The sequence below is a fragment of the Eubalaena glacialis genome, chromosome 8 (assembly GCF_028564815.1).
Source record: "Eubalaena glacialis isolate mEubGla1 chromosome 8, mEubGla1.1.hap2.+ XY, whole genome shotgun sequence".
NCBI classification, from domain to species: Eukaryota; Metazoa; Chordata; class Mammalia; order Artiodactyla; family Balaenidae; genus Eubalaena; species Eubalaena glacialis.
Genome location: NC_083723.1, coordinates 24672418 through 24687992, shown reverse-complemented (window position 1 = coordinate 24687992; position 15575 = coordinate 24672418). Strand labels below are relative to the sequence as shown.

Below are 15575 nucleotides of genomic sequence, written 5' to 3'. Positions count from 1 at the left end.
CCCAAATTCTAGTTTACTTGGTTGTACTTACAATACTATACCAGTAGATGGCACTCACTGAGGGAAAAATCCTTCAAACTGAGGGCTGTGCTTAGAATGTACTCTTAAAAAGAGAACATAATCACTCAATTTTTGGTTTAAAAATGAGAATATATACAGCTTTTAAAAAGCGTTGGTTAATAAGGTCAAAGGGAGGAATTTGCCTCAGATTTAGCCCAAGATTGCTTTCTGTGTACTCCTGTCAAAGCAAAGTAACTTAAATTATTATTATTATTATTATTTATGTTGGATCTGAGAATATTCTGAAGGAGGTACCAGGTCTTCACAGAAATGGTATAGGTTGGAATATATATCATTAAGATCTCTATCCAGGCAATTTTATGCTTTGACCCATGTCACATCTTGTCAAAGTTTCATCAAGCTCACTTTAGCAGCCAAAAGCCAAATAAGCCTGTGGTTCTGTTTGAGGAGAGACTTCCTCCTCCACTTAGTATTTCAACTGAGTTCAGGGTGTAATTGATGGAGAGGCAGGTTCACCTCATCATGTGGAAGACTCTCAGACTATTAACTTTTTCTGAAAGGTAAACGGTCATTTTCCCATCATTTAAGGCATCCAAGCAGACACTAAGGACTCTGTTTTGTTGACATCATGAGACAAGATGACTCATAGTTGATCATAATTTCCTCTAACATTGTTATGTAAATAGGAGTTTATTGTTTTTGTACTTTAGCTGCAAATCCAACTTCTCTTCTCTAACCCTCACCTCATTGCTTCTCCAAGTAAATCAATTATATCTAACCCACCCTACTTTCATCCCAGAGAGAGATAGGTTAAAGCCTCTAAGAATAAAATTTATATAACCTATCAAGCAAGACTAGGACAGGATTCAATATTATGTTTATGTTTTCCCATACTCCAATTAATATCCTTAAAAGTAAAAACATAACCCCTCCAAACAAACAAAAAATTAAACAAAAACTGTGATGAGTTCTCAAATTCTAGAAACTATTCTCTTTTCTTACATGTGGTCAGTTCACAGAGTTGTGATTTTTAAACAGTTATGCTTAGATTCTTATTAGGTCATATGTGAATTCTAGATTTTCATAGGTACACATCATAGCTACAACATTTTTTGAACAAGATATTCATATAGGCTTTTGATAATGACATAGAACTATAAGACCCTGAAAAAATAAAAATATTTTTGAAGGTAAGATTTTTTTCTGTAACAATGAAAACCAAGTCTTCTTTGACAGAGCTGTGAATAGTCGCAGACCTGTGCCTGAAGACAAGGAGATGTGGGGATAATTACTAGGACAAAATAGGCACCAAGGTGGTCTGCAGCTTATATATCATGTGGTGCGGCAGCAGGCATCACCCTCCCAACTACTGTTATTTCAATATATTTGAGTGTGAGTTGTCAATCTAGAAACATATTAATGCATGGAGAGGAAAGAAATTATATAATTGTAGAATATCTGAAACAGATAAGAAAGTTAAACTATGAATTAGAAGAAACCATTATAAATATGAAATTTTGTAATAATGCTTGATCATAGTGTATAACTAGTTGTAATTATTCTTGAGGAAAAATCACACATTTGTATAACAAAAGATATAGCAGGACTTAACTCTGTTCCCATATGGGCACCATGAATGTATTCCTAATCCTTGGTTAGGTTTAGTGTTTTTAGCACCTCAATCTTTCCTTTCCTTACTTTGATAGTTAGAAAAGACACATAGTCTAAAATTTAGACAGAAGAAAATGTACTCAACAATTAAGAGCTATCAGTCCTAAGTTTGTATGAATATGGTAAATCACTTCAAATCCCCTGGTATCAGTTTTTTTAAATTTACAATTGAAAAGTTCTGGCTAATTATTTCCCCCTAGTTCTTATAGTTTAAGAATGAGTTCAAAAGTCTATTAAACTGTTAAAGCATGTAAGATAAAGGTATAGCTTATTTAGTCTCAGTACTGGAGAAAATATAAGAATGAAACTACTGAATAAATACAAATACCCTTAAGACCTGGAAAATAGTTTGAATAGAAGTCCTTAGCAGGTATTGTAGTTAGGTAGAATCAGTTTAATGCTGTGGTTCTCAGAATTGAGCGTGCACTGAAATCCCCCAGAGTATTTGTAAAACTCATTGCTGAGCTCCAAACCAAGAGTCTCTGATTCATTTGGTCTAAGGAGGGGCCTGAGAAGTTGCATTTCTACTTAGATCCCAGGAGATGCTGATGTTGTTGGTTCGGGAGCCACCCTTGGAGAACCACTCGTATAACCTACACTTTCAACTTTACAATTTTAAAGTGCTCTGGTTTTAAAATTGTGATAGATGGTTTTTTATTTAGCATGCATATTTTAGACTTGCTGAGAATACATGCCACAAGTGTAAAACTCCTGTAACTTCCTAAATGTAGGGCAGTTAATTGATGCTGGTAAATTCATAATAAAATATATATTTATTATCATCATTAAATCCTTAGATTAGGGTTTTATATAGGCAGAAACAAAAATTTCAGTGTATATTAATGGTAAGAAAATAACAAGTACATTTCAATACAATGACATTTGTCAAGTGGAAGCTTTTTCAGAAATACATATGGTCAAGGAAAGAATGCCACTTATTGCGGGGACTCACTCACCGGTACTTGTAAGGACCTCTTTGCTTAACTTTAATTTTGCTGCTGTTAACTGCCACCTCCTCTGGATTCTGCACATCAAAGATCCAAAACTGTCTGTAAACTGCTGTGCCTGTTTTAACCCAATTTTTAAAAGCAATTGTACCTTCGTCAAGGACAGCTTCCTATGAAAAAGAAAACAAGTTTGGGTTATTTCTTTGTAGTAGGTACGGGCACTTGTCGGAGTTTAAAACCTTTAATTATTCAATAAAAGGACTAAGCTCAAATATCTTCCTCATGAGAACCTTTGTAACCTGCCATATGTTTGCAACAGAAATGTTTTCAACAAATTATGATAGCAATCTCTTTTAGTTAATCTTTTACAAAGAGAATCAGTGTGTAATATTGCAGACATGTCTGTTGATTGTAAGGCCAACCATTGGCAAGCTTTAGAGTGACCTTATGCGAGAGTACACAACACAGTTTACTAAGGAAATTTTATTAAACCTTTTCCAAAAAGTTCTTATCAGGTTGAACATTAACTTCTCTTCTGCCCTCAGTGAGTTGGACTGAGAAGGCAAAACAGAAAAACAGAAAAATCTAGTGGTATTGGAAGCTTTTTCTCTTTTTTCAAAAATTGGATACTTCAGGGGGAAGTCACTTAACGTTTGTTAAATTAAGAAAAACACAAATTTTACTTCTCTCCTTCAAAATCCTGCTCAATGTGGCTTCCCTAATTCTCAGTATATTTACAGCAACCTGTTAGTACATGTTTCCAAAAATTACAACAGTCTAATTCAGTACAATTAGGTTACTACTTTTTAGATAAAAGGATGAAGGAATTTTTCCTTTTATTCTTTTGTGAAATCCATTAAAATAATTGATGCCCCTTGTAGTAATGATAGACAAACAGAAAAAAATACCAATGACAGAATCAGAAAATCCTACATTAGAAATCTCTCCTGTGCTTCAGGAGCTGGGACTGAGTAGAAAGTCACCAAACCCCTTGGGTCAATTTCAGTATCTGTAAAACAAGGGAATTATCATAGATGCTCTCCTGGATTCCTTCCAAGGCTTTCACTCTCTGAGCAGGAAACCTATGAAGCTCTAGTAGCTAACGCAGACAAAGGTGACTTTGTAGCAGGCAGTGTTTCCAAGTAAGTACCTTGGGAGGGATGCCCAGGTGTAAAGTTCCAACTTACCTTAGAACTAGAGGAAGAGGAAGGAAAGTATTTCACACAAAATGAGCCTAACGAGACCCATGAATACAGGGACAATCTGACTTCTTTGTTCCCGTCACCTGGAAGCATCAATTCATAGAATGATGGATCAGGAAAGGACATTGAACATTAGCACATTTTCTAGGAGAGCGTGCTGAGGCTCTGAGAAACCAGGTGTCTGGCCCACGGGTAACCAAGGCGAATACCTAGAAGTAGAATCATGACGAGGATCCTAGTCTCTGACGCTTAAGCTGGTCCTTTTTTACACCGTGTTTTTACTAATTTTTTTGTTCCTGTCACCTCTGCACTTAGTTGGTAGAACTCAAATTGAGTTAACTGTCTTCAGGATACTTTACTTATTGCTTAATGTAGAAAATAAGGGAATTCCTTAGAGAAGAACAGGGCATCAGGTATAATGCCATTACGAAATCCTGTGTTGTTGCAATCCTTTTACACTGGGTACATTGGAGCTACTAAAGCAATGTGAGACCTTCTTAGTTTTTACAAGCAATTGTCCTTGGAAATCTTTTTATTTGCTCCTAAAAAGTCTTATTTCCATAGCAAGCCCAAAATTAAGACAGAATTGCACATTGATAAAGTATTATTGCTATTCCTCTAAATGTAAAGATGTTTACCCTAAATGATCAGAGTGTTATAGCTGAAATCTATATGGAAGCTGAAAGCTATGTTAATTTACCCATTTCAAGAGACTTTATGAGGGGAAAACACACATGAGCATACACACATACACATGATTACTCTCACACTATAGAATCTTAAGGACTAATACAATATTAAGTGTTTATCATGTACCTCTGAAGGTACATATTTTATTTCAGTTTTTAATGAGAGGAACACAATATATGCTTATAGAATTGAAAAGGCACTGTGATAGAATGTACTTGGCAGGGCAGAAAACTCCCTAACTATCATGCTTGTGAATTTAATATCAAAAGGCATCGTAAGTGTATCGTGCTTTTTCTTCTAAATGCCATGAATCACTTTGCCTTGTTTGTTCATCTGGAGACGTGGTAGATAGATAGATAGATAGACAGATAGATAGATAGATAGATAGAGATATATATATATATTTTTTTTAAATGGGAAAGTTGAAGCACAAAGAGTTGAAATCAGTGCATGAATTATCAGCTGTTAGAGTTAGGGTCATCTAACCCGATCCATGTTTTTTACAGGTAGAAGTGGGTCCTAGAGAAACAGATGTCTGATTCAGTGTTGTATGACAATTTAGTAGTAGGTAATGGAGAATCAGACCTTTTACTCCAGTCTTGTGTAGTTTCCATAATACCATGACTTGTTCAGAGACAAAGAGAAAAATACTGAAGCAGTCAGAACAGAAATAAATTTCTTCTGATCGTAACACTACCGTATGTATTAGAAAATTGTATTGGCCTACTTGAGCACTAAGACTAATTTTATCTTCAGTTCCTTTAGTTTTAAAAGGAGGAAAAGTTTTTATGTCCTTTGTGAATGTAAGAGGCCTTGATTTTAAATTGACCTTGGGCTATCTGGTCTATTTTGCACAACTTTCACTAAATTTGAAGTACAAAGGTGATAAATATGTGTACAGAAAAAGTAATATAATTTAAGATCCTCTCACTTGGCTGAGAAGTACATCAGTATGTGTCCCTGACTTTAAATGTTCAGATTATCCAGCCCTAGTAATAACTGGATTCCAGCCTGATGACTCTTACATGGCATGGTCTGCAGCTGCATTGAAAGCCATTTACCTTGAAACTTCTCTTTGCTACGTTAATTTGAAAGCAGATGTTTGGGAGAATAGTAACTTCTATCTAGTCACATGGTCACTTCATTATTGCTGTTACAGGAAAACAGTACTCATCAACATGATGGTCAACTTTAGTGTAACTATTAAATTGTCCTTAATATCTTCCTATGCATGAAGTGTATAGAATACATACGTAAAAATATATATAGTCCCATTTCTCAAGGCTCTTATAGAGGTCCAAGAAACAGAATCATACACAGCAGATTTTAATCTTTGAGTAGATTTCCGTGTCCTACTCCCAGCCTGACCAAATACATTGGCTTCTTTACTCAAAGCCTAGAGTGAAGTGGTTAGCAATGAAACTAGATGCTATGAGTTTGATCCCCAATTTGGTCACATGCTAACCATTTAAACTTGGGCAGGTTATTTAATTTCTTTGTACCTCAGTTTCCTTATCTGTACAATGGGTATAATAAAAATATTAATATTAGATTGAACTATATAAAATTAGTATTTTTGAAAGTCAAAATAAGTGGAATATGGAGATTAAATATTTATCCTCATAGGTTGTTATAAGAATTAATAAATGTGAGCACTGAGAATAGTGTTAGCATATAATAAGCATTCAATAAACATTGGCTACTATTATTATACAAATTCTATCCACCCTTTCTAGGGAGAACTCTCATCTCATTTACTTCCCAGATTGCTTTCATTACTTTGTTCTTAACATTACTGTCTAAACCAGTCCTGTGGAAATAACTCACGTAAAATCTTATGACACTTCTTTTTCTATTTAATCATTTTAATATTTACTCCCCATCTAGTGAAATCAAAACTTCCTTAAAAAAGTAGAAACATACTGAAAACAGTATCCATCCTCTCCTCTCACTACTAAAATTTGTTCTGATTTGGACCAATTACAAGCAGTTTTCCCATGTTCAAAAAATTTTCTCGTGTGTGAATTATGTATATGTATGTCTGTACATGTTGAGAGAAAGAAATCTTTAATTCCCTTCTTTGTCCTTTTTCTGAAGTCCTTTGGTAGTTTCTACTTTCCACATTTGTGATAGCTCATGCCATTGACTTTTAGTCTGTCTAGCAAAATTGCATAAACCTGCTGGGCCCATACAAATCTAGTAGGAATCATAGTCTAAAATACTGGTAAAGAAATTTTCACATACAATGCATAAAAAGCATGAAGTCCCTAAAAAAAATTCCTTGGAAATAAAGAGTAAAGATATATATATATATATATATATATATATATATATATATATATGAAGTAAAATATATGAAGTAAAACAAATGGACCATTTTAGGCTATTCCAACTGCTGGTGTCAAGGTGCCATCTTTTAGAATGAGAGGGCATCATAGAGTCCCAACTCTATACTTTAAAAATTAGATAACAACATGAGATGATTTTCTGATCTTTTAAAATTAAGCAATTTAATTCTTCTTCTTTTAGTGGCACTTTTATACAGGTAATAACTCTCAATTTGGTATTAGTCCATAAAATGAAGCAAGTAATCTGCAATGATTTCAAAGGTAAACAAAATCTGATCAGTACTAAAACTTGTATACATTTCTAAAAATAACAGCAGTAACCTAAGTGCTCCTGAGGCAGGGGTAAGACACTTTGCTCTCTGGGATTACACATAACTCAGAGATGTGTGCCAATTTCTCAGTCCTTTGTCTCTACATTCAAACTCTCTAGAAAACGAATCTACTGTTTAGTTTTATCTGTAATCTCTATAGTAAAGATTAAATCTCTCTGAGCTCTGATCTTTGATATATACACTGATGTTCATATCAAATCACTTATAAAACCTCTCTCTTTTTCTCCTAAGATATACATTTCTATCAATAACTCAGTTGGACATTTTGCAGTTTGTTCTTTTTACTCCTCTCTCTCCCTGTTTAGTCCCTGTATCCCATTGCATCCTATCACCCATCAGTTCTATGTACTCCACCACACTAGACCAGAGTGCCTTTTGTTATGTGCAGACTGTGGAAAGATCTTTCTAAAGGGAGTCTTAAATTCTCCTTGAAAGTGGTCATGTCCTATATTAGTGTTTCCTGTTTTTGGTCTCCTCACTGTCCAACACTTTCTATTGTAGAATTACAGAGTACAAAGCTGTGTAAATCAGCAAGTCCCTCCTTTCAGATTGCCTAGGTTTGGAAACTGACTCATCCTCTTTTTGGCTAGGTGAGTTGGCAAGTTGATTTAAGGTCGTGTGACTGTAAAATGGGTAAAATAAGAGTACCTTCTCATAGATACTTGTGAAGATTAAATGAATTTGTATATATGAAGCTCTTAGTAACACTAAATAACACTAAATTATTTAGTATATAGTATAGTATATTAGTATATAGTATATTTGATATCAACCTCTAAATGCAGATTTTGTTATATCTAACCCCTACCAGAAAACGTACACCAACTACTATTGTCTATCACGTCATTAATTAGTCTTCTGCATAATGTTCAAAGCTTCCTAAATCTTACCACATGTTGTTGTCTTTCTAATCATCTCTCTTGTTAATCCTGTATTTCTGGCACATTTTCTACATTGTTCCTTCCCTCATCACATTTAGTTGCATTTCCACAACTTTATCCATCGTATTAACCAGTTCTTTGACACCTTTATTGCAGTCCACTTTGGACATTCAAAGTTTTATACTTCAAAATGCAACTCAAGTCTCATCTTCTTCCTGAAGTTATTGAGTACTCTGAGAAAGTTCTTTTTCTAAATAACATTTATTTTTCCATATTCTATACTTTATAATTCAATTATAGAGTTTCACAGGTCTCTATATTTTTTTACAATTTGCTTTTCCCCAGTTAAAACTTATATTTCTTGAGAAAAATATTTATTTTATTCTCTCTTAGCCTCTATACAAAAGCAAATTTCTGATGTCTGAAAACTCTTATTTCCTCAGGATTAGCCATTGTGAACTTAGAGATAAGTATTAAACAATTAAAATAGATGCTAGCACCTCTCCTGCACCTCTCCTGCCATCTAACAGAATCTATATGTATAATATTGTTTAATAATAAGAAGAAAGTATAGTTGTTCACTATTCAGCTATTGATAATCAATTATGTATCACAAAAAAATAGTCTTAATGTAAAATGCTATGCACTGGAAGATTGTTGTGACTTTTCTATTCTGAAAACTTTTCCATAATATAAGTTATAGTCTGTGTGTTAGAACTGACCCTGTTCTCTCTACACAGAAAATTCAGAAGGGAAGCACAGTTTATAGAATAAGAAGGGTGTTGAGCAATGACAATTCTGTCACACCATTAGATAACCATCACCTCACCATCACCTCTATGTCTCTGTTGAACTGTATAAAAAATAGTATCAAGAAATCTGGCAATTCCAAGGAAGGAGATGGCATTCAACTTATAATATTTTTTTTCAATTAAATGTATGCAGTTGAAGATAGGCAATCTGTTAGTAACAGAAAAGATAGAAATTACTATATTATTACTAAGCCAATATAGCAGGCAAGTATAGAAAGTGTACCTTAAAATGTCCTATTTTTCTGTCTTTTATACTGAGGCAACAGCTGTAATGGTACAATGAGACAATTTATTTAAACTGTAAAACATAAGCATTTTAGCTAAACAACAAAAACAAAGCATTGGAAAATAATAACTTCTTGTCCTAAGAAACTTGATTTGAAATTAAATCTACATATTTATTTGTCAAACATGGATGAGACAGATAATGGTCTTGGCAGGAACAGAAATTGCAGTATGAGTTGGTAGTCTAGCCCATTTTATGAATCAGTTCTTGTTCTCCAATGTGCACTGTGCTTACTAACATCTAGACCACCGACATCTGAACCAGGCTGAGAGCTGAGGCCAGCACTCAGATATGTTTTATTTGGCCAGCATTAGGTTTAAAAAATGAACACACATGCCTTTAGGCAGGGCACACACTTTTAAATTCCAATAGTCCCTCTCTTCACTTTATCTTATTCTTGGCATCTTCAAAATTTTTTTTTAACTTTGTCTTCAAACCCTTGAAGCCACTTGAAATTTGAATTTTCCATCCCTGGTTTAGCACTTCAGCAGATCTGCTACTCCTTATTCTAGTTTTCTGTCTCTTTATCAATTAAAGTTGGTGAGTGTGAAGCGGAATTAGAAAGAACTAGGATGGAGATAAATTTTGGTTTGTTGTGCAAAGTCTATATACCAAATCACTTTATTTTTACTTAAAACTATAGTCAACTTATTATGTATATACTGGGGTATGTCCTATATATCGTTTCTGAAAATATTTTTTAAGAGTCAAGTATAAAACTTCATCAATAGGAAATATCAATATTTATAAGACAATCATATATTATTTATTACACATATTTTAAAAAGCAGTTTAGCAAACAAAAAATTATTTTTACCAGTTTTACCAAATATTCCTGAATCAATATTAAACACAATCATGTTTAAGTTATATATAAGAAATATGATTTTACTTTTCTGAATATTAACCAGAGTGCAACTACTTTTGTAAATATACTCTCACAAAATACAGTTACTTATTTCTTATTCAAAAGCATATCAATATACAGTTTGGACATAATTGAAAGCAATTAATAATAAGCAGTTAAGGAATACAAAAAATAACTAGATGTAATATATAATATCAAAAAGTCATCATGAGAGGAGGAGAGTACAAATGCAGGTTTTTAAATATGCATTTGAAATTGAGATCAACAACTTAAAACAATCATGCATGTATATATAGACTGCTATACAAAAACCACATGGTAACCACAAATCAAAAGTCTATAATATATATACACACAAAAAAGAAAACAGAATAAATCATAACAGTAAAGCTAGCCATCAAATTACAAGAGAAGAGAACAAAAGAGGAAGGGAAGAAAAAAGACCTACAAAAACGAATCCAAAAATATTAATAAAATGGCAATAAGAACATAAATATCAATAATTACATGAAATGTAAATGGACTAAATGCTCCAACCAAAAGACAGAACAGCTGAATGGATACAAAAACAGACCCATATATATGCTGTGAACAAGAGACTCACTTCAGATCTAAAGACACAGACTGAACATGAGGGGTAGAAAAAGGCATTCCATGGAAATGGAATTCAAAAGAAAGCCAGAGTAGCAATACTTATATAAGACAAAATAGATTTTAAAATAAAGACAGTTATAAGAGACAGAGAAAGACACTCCATAATGATCAAGGGATCAAAGCAAGAAGAAGATATAATACTTGTAAATATATATGCACCCAAAATAGGAGCACCTAAACATATAAGGCACATAATAATGGACATAAAAGGAGAAATTGACAATAACACAATAATAGTAGAGGATTTTTAACACCCCTCTTACATCATATAGATCATCCATATATAAAATCAGTAAGGAAACACTGGCCTTAAGTGACACATTAGGCCAAATGGCCTTAATTGATATATATGGAACATTCCACTTGAAAGCAGCAGAATACACATTCATTCCAAGTGCACCTGGAACATTCTCCAGGATAGATTGCATGCTAGGCCACAAAAGAAACCTTGGTAAATTTAAGAAAATTGAAATTATATTAAGCACCTTTTCAGACCACAGTGCAATGAGACTTGAAATAAACTGCAAGAAAAAAACTGCAACAAAACAAAACACGTGGAGGCTAAACAATATGTTACTAAACAACCAATGGCTCACTAAAGAAATCAAAGAGGAAATCAAAAATTACCTAGAGAGAAATGAAAATGAAACATGATGATCCAAAACCAGTGTTTTGCAGCAAAGGCAGTTCTAAGAGAGAAGTTTACTGTGATACATGTTTACCTCAGGAAACAAGAAAAATCTCAGTTAAACAATCTTAACTTACACCTAAAAGAACTAGAGAAAGAAGAACAAAAAGAAACCTGCAGTTAGTAGAAGGAAAGAAATCATAAACATCAGAGCAGAAAAAAATGAAATAGAAACTAAAAAAAAAAAAAAATCAATAAAACTAAAAGCTGGTTCTTTGAAAAGATAAACAAAATTGATAAACCTTTAGGCAGACTCATCAAGAAAAAAAAAAGGAATAGTCCAAATCAGTAAAATCAGAAATGAAAAAGGAGAAGTTATAACTGACACTACAGACGTACAAAAGATCATAAGAGACTACTATGAACAACTGTGTGCCAATAAAATGGACAACCTAGACTAAGAAATGACAAGTTCTAAGATACAGTCTCCCAAGACTGAACTAGGAAGAAATAGAAAATATGAACAGACCAATTACGAGTAATGAAATTCAATCAGTAATTTAAAAACTCCGAATAAATAAAAGTACAGGATCAGATGGCTTTACAGGTGAATTCTACTAAATATTTAGAGAATAATTGGCTCCTATCCTTCTGAAACTATTCCAAAAAATTGCAGAGGAAGGAATACTTTCGAACTCATTCTATGAGGCCAGTGTCACCCTGATACCAAAACCAGACATAGTACAGAAAAAGAAAACTAAAAGCCATTATCACTGATGGACATAGATGCAAAAATCCTTAACAATATGTTAGCAAACAAATCCAACAATACGTTAAAAGGATCATACATCATGATCAAGTGGGATTTATTCCAGGGATGGAAGGATTTTTCAGTATCTGCAAATCAATCAGTGTGATACACCACATTAACAAAATGAAGAATAAAAACCATATGATGATCTTAATAGATGCAGAAAAAGCTTTTGATAAAATTCAACATCCATTTATGATAAAAATTCTCCAGGAGGTGGGCACAGAGGTAACCTACCTCAACATAATGAAGGCCATGCATAACAAACCACAGCTAACATCATACTCAATGGTGAGAAGCTGAAAGTGTTTCCTCTAAGATAAGGAACAAGACAAGGATGTACACTCTTACCACTTTTCTTCAACATAGTTTTGGAAGTCCTAGCCTCACCAATCAGAGAAGAAAAAGAAATAAAAGGAATTCAAATTGGAAAGGAAGAAGTAAAACTGTCACTGTTTGCAAATGACACATATTAAACATAGAAAATCCTAAATATGCCACCAGAAAACTACTAGAGTTCATCAATGAATTCAGTAAACTTGCAGGGTACAAAATTAATATAGACATCTGTTGCATTTCTATACACTAACAATGAACTATCAGAAAGATAAATTAAGGAAACAATCCCATTTACCACTGCATCAAAAAGAATGTAATACCTAGAAATAAACCTACCTAAGGAGGTAACAGACCTGTACTTGGAAAACTATACAACACTGATGAAAGAAATTAAAGACAACACAAACAGATGCAAAGATATACTGTGTTTGTGGATTGGATGAATTAATATTATTAAAATGACCATACCACCTAAGGGAAACTAGAGATTTGGTGCAATCCCTATCAAAATACCAATGGCATTTTCCACAAACTAGAACAAATAATTTAAAAATCTCTATGGAAACACAAAAGACACCAAATAACCAAAACAATCTTGAGAAAAAAAAATAGAGCTAGAGGAATCAAGCTTCCTGACTTCAGAGAATTATACAAAGTTACAGTAATCAAAACAGTATTGTATTAGCACAAAAACAGACACATAGATCAATGGAGCAGAATAGGGAGCCCAGAAATAAACCCATACCTATGATCAATTAAACTTCAACAAAGGAGACAAGAACATACAATGGAGAAAAGACATTCTCTTCAGCAAATTGTGTTGCAAAAGCTGGACAACCTCATGAGAATCAATGAAACTAGAACACTCCCTCATACCATATACAAAAATATACTCAAAACGGATTAAAGGCCTAAATTTAAAACTGGATATCATAAAACTCCTAGAGGAAAACAGGCAGAACACTCTGTGACATAAATCGCAGCAATATTTTTTTAGCTCTGTCTCAAAAAGCAAAGGAAATAAAAGCAAAAATAAACAAATGGGACCTAATTAAACTTAAAAGCTTTTGCAGAGCAAAGGAAAGATTGACAACACGAAAAGACAACTTACTGAATGGAAGAAAATATTTGTAAATGCTATGACCATGGATAAGAGGTTAATATCAAAAATATATAAACATCTCATACAACTCAACATCAAAAACACCCAAACCTAACAACCTATTTAAAAAATGGGCAGAAGAACTTAATAGACATTTTTAAATCAGGAAATCAGATGGCCAATGGGCACATGACAAGATATACAACATTGCTAATCATCAGGAAAATACAAATCAAAACCACAATGAGATATTACTCACACGTGTCAGAATGGCTATCATTAAAAAAATGACAAATAAGAAATGTTGGCGAGGATGTGGAGAAAAGGGAACCCCGATTCATTGTTGGTAGTAATGTAAATTGGTTCAGCCACTGTGGGAAATAGTGTGGAGGTTTCTCAAAAAAACTGAAAATAGAACTACCATATGACTCAGAAATTCCACTCCTGGCTATATATGTGAAAAAAACAGAAACACTCATTTGAAAAGATACGTGCACCCTAATATTCATAGCTGCATTATTTTCAATTGCCAAGATATGGAAGCATCCTCAGTGTCCATCAACAGATGAATGGATAAAGAAGTGGTATATTTTCACAAAGGAATAACGACTCAGCCATGAAAATTTTTTTAGCTATTTGCAGCGACGTAGATGGACTTGGAGGGCATTGTGTTAAGTGAAATAAGACAGACGGAAAAGGCAAATACTGTATGATATCACTTATATGTGGAATCTAAAATATACAACAAAGTAGTGAGAAAAAAAAAAGAAGCAGGCTCACAGATATAGAGAACAAACTAGGGGTTACCAGTGAGGAGAGGAGAGGAGGGAGAGACAATATAAGGGTAGGGGATAAATGGTTATTATGAAATTACATGAAATCATGTGTGTGAAACTTGAAAATTGTAAAGCACAATAGAATTTAAAGAATCTTTCAATAAAAAATGGTATATATGTGTACAAAAAAGCATATCAACATATTATTTGGACATAAAAGCAATTATTTCCACTTATCTGCTTACCTACAATAGTTTTTTTTTTCAGAACTTGGTTGACAAAGCATTCATACAGAATATACATAAAAATTTGACCATTTCTCTATCATGTAGACTTTCAGTGGTTCATAATAACCTTTGCGTAGACGACACAAAGTTGCCAGTTACAATGAAATATAAGAGAGACACCCTAAGCAAAAAGGGAATAAAAATGCAATGAATCACAATGACAAGAAATATTCTTGATAAAACTTGTACCTTTTTAACTGTCTTCTCAATAAGCATGTCTCCAACTGGCATTAGAATACCTCCAAACACAGCCAGGACTGCACCAATGACAGCACCAGCGATGAGCCCACAGTTTCGATCGCAGCCCATTTTTCTTGTTCAGGGAAACACTGAGGTTCAGCACCTGCTTCTTTCAAACTCCCAGGTCTGATGAACGTGGTTTCCAAGAGGTCTGGTTCTATCATTGGAAGGAGATCATAAAGCAGAAACTTAAATATCAGTACAAAAAAGATCATAGTACAAGGAAAACATGCAACTGAAACAGATCATTTTGCCAGTTATAAATATATATATATTTTTTAACAAAACTTTCTAGGTCTTGTCCTTTCTTGATTTGAACTACCTACCAGTGGTAGAAGTAATAAATATTGTCACATAGAGCATCTCTTTAAAATTATCCTCTTTAAAATTTTCTCCCTATGGATGATTAGCACACTGAAATATTATTTAAGGAGAACATGCTTACTGTACTCTCACCCCCTGCCTGCCTTCCATCAGCCTGGGACACTTACCAGTATGTTCACCCTCTATCTGGCTTCTCCACCCAAACACAACCATCCGCATGCTACCTGGAGTTCTCTTGTAAACTGAATGTGGGTGAACTGATGTCTTTTCCATTTAAATGCTAAGCAGATGTTTTCTTTACTATACGTTTTTCACAAATAGACACGGATTTTACAGGTAGTGATCTGATGAGTCTC

The 15575-nt window shown here is 33.7% G+C and overlaps 1 pseudogene; it reads right to left on the bottom strand.

Annotated features, from left to right (window-relative positions):
* Window positions 1–15002, bottom strand: part of LOC133096169 (platelet glycoprotein 4-like) — a 34255-nt pseudogene extending 19253 nt beyond the window's left edge.
* Between the last annotated feature and the right edge of the window lie 573 nt (window positions 15003–15575).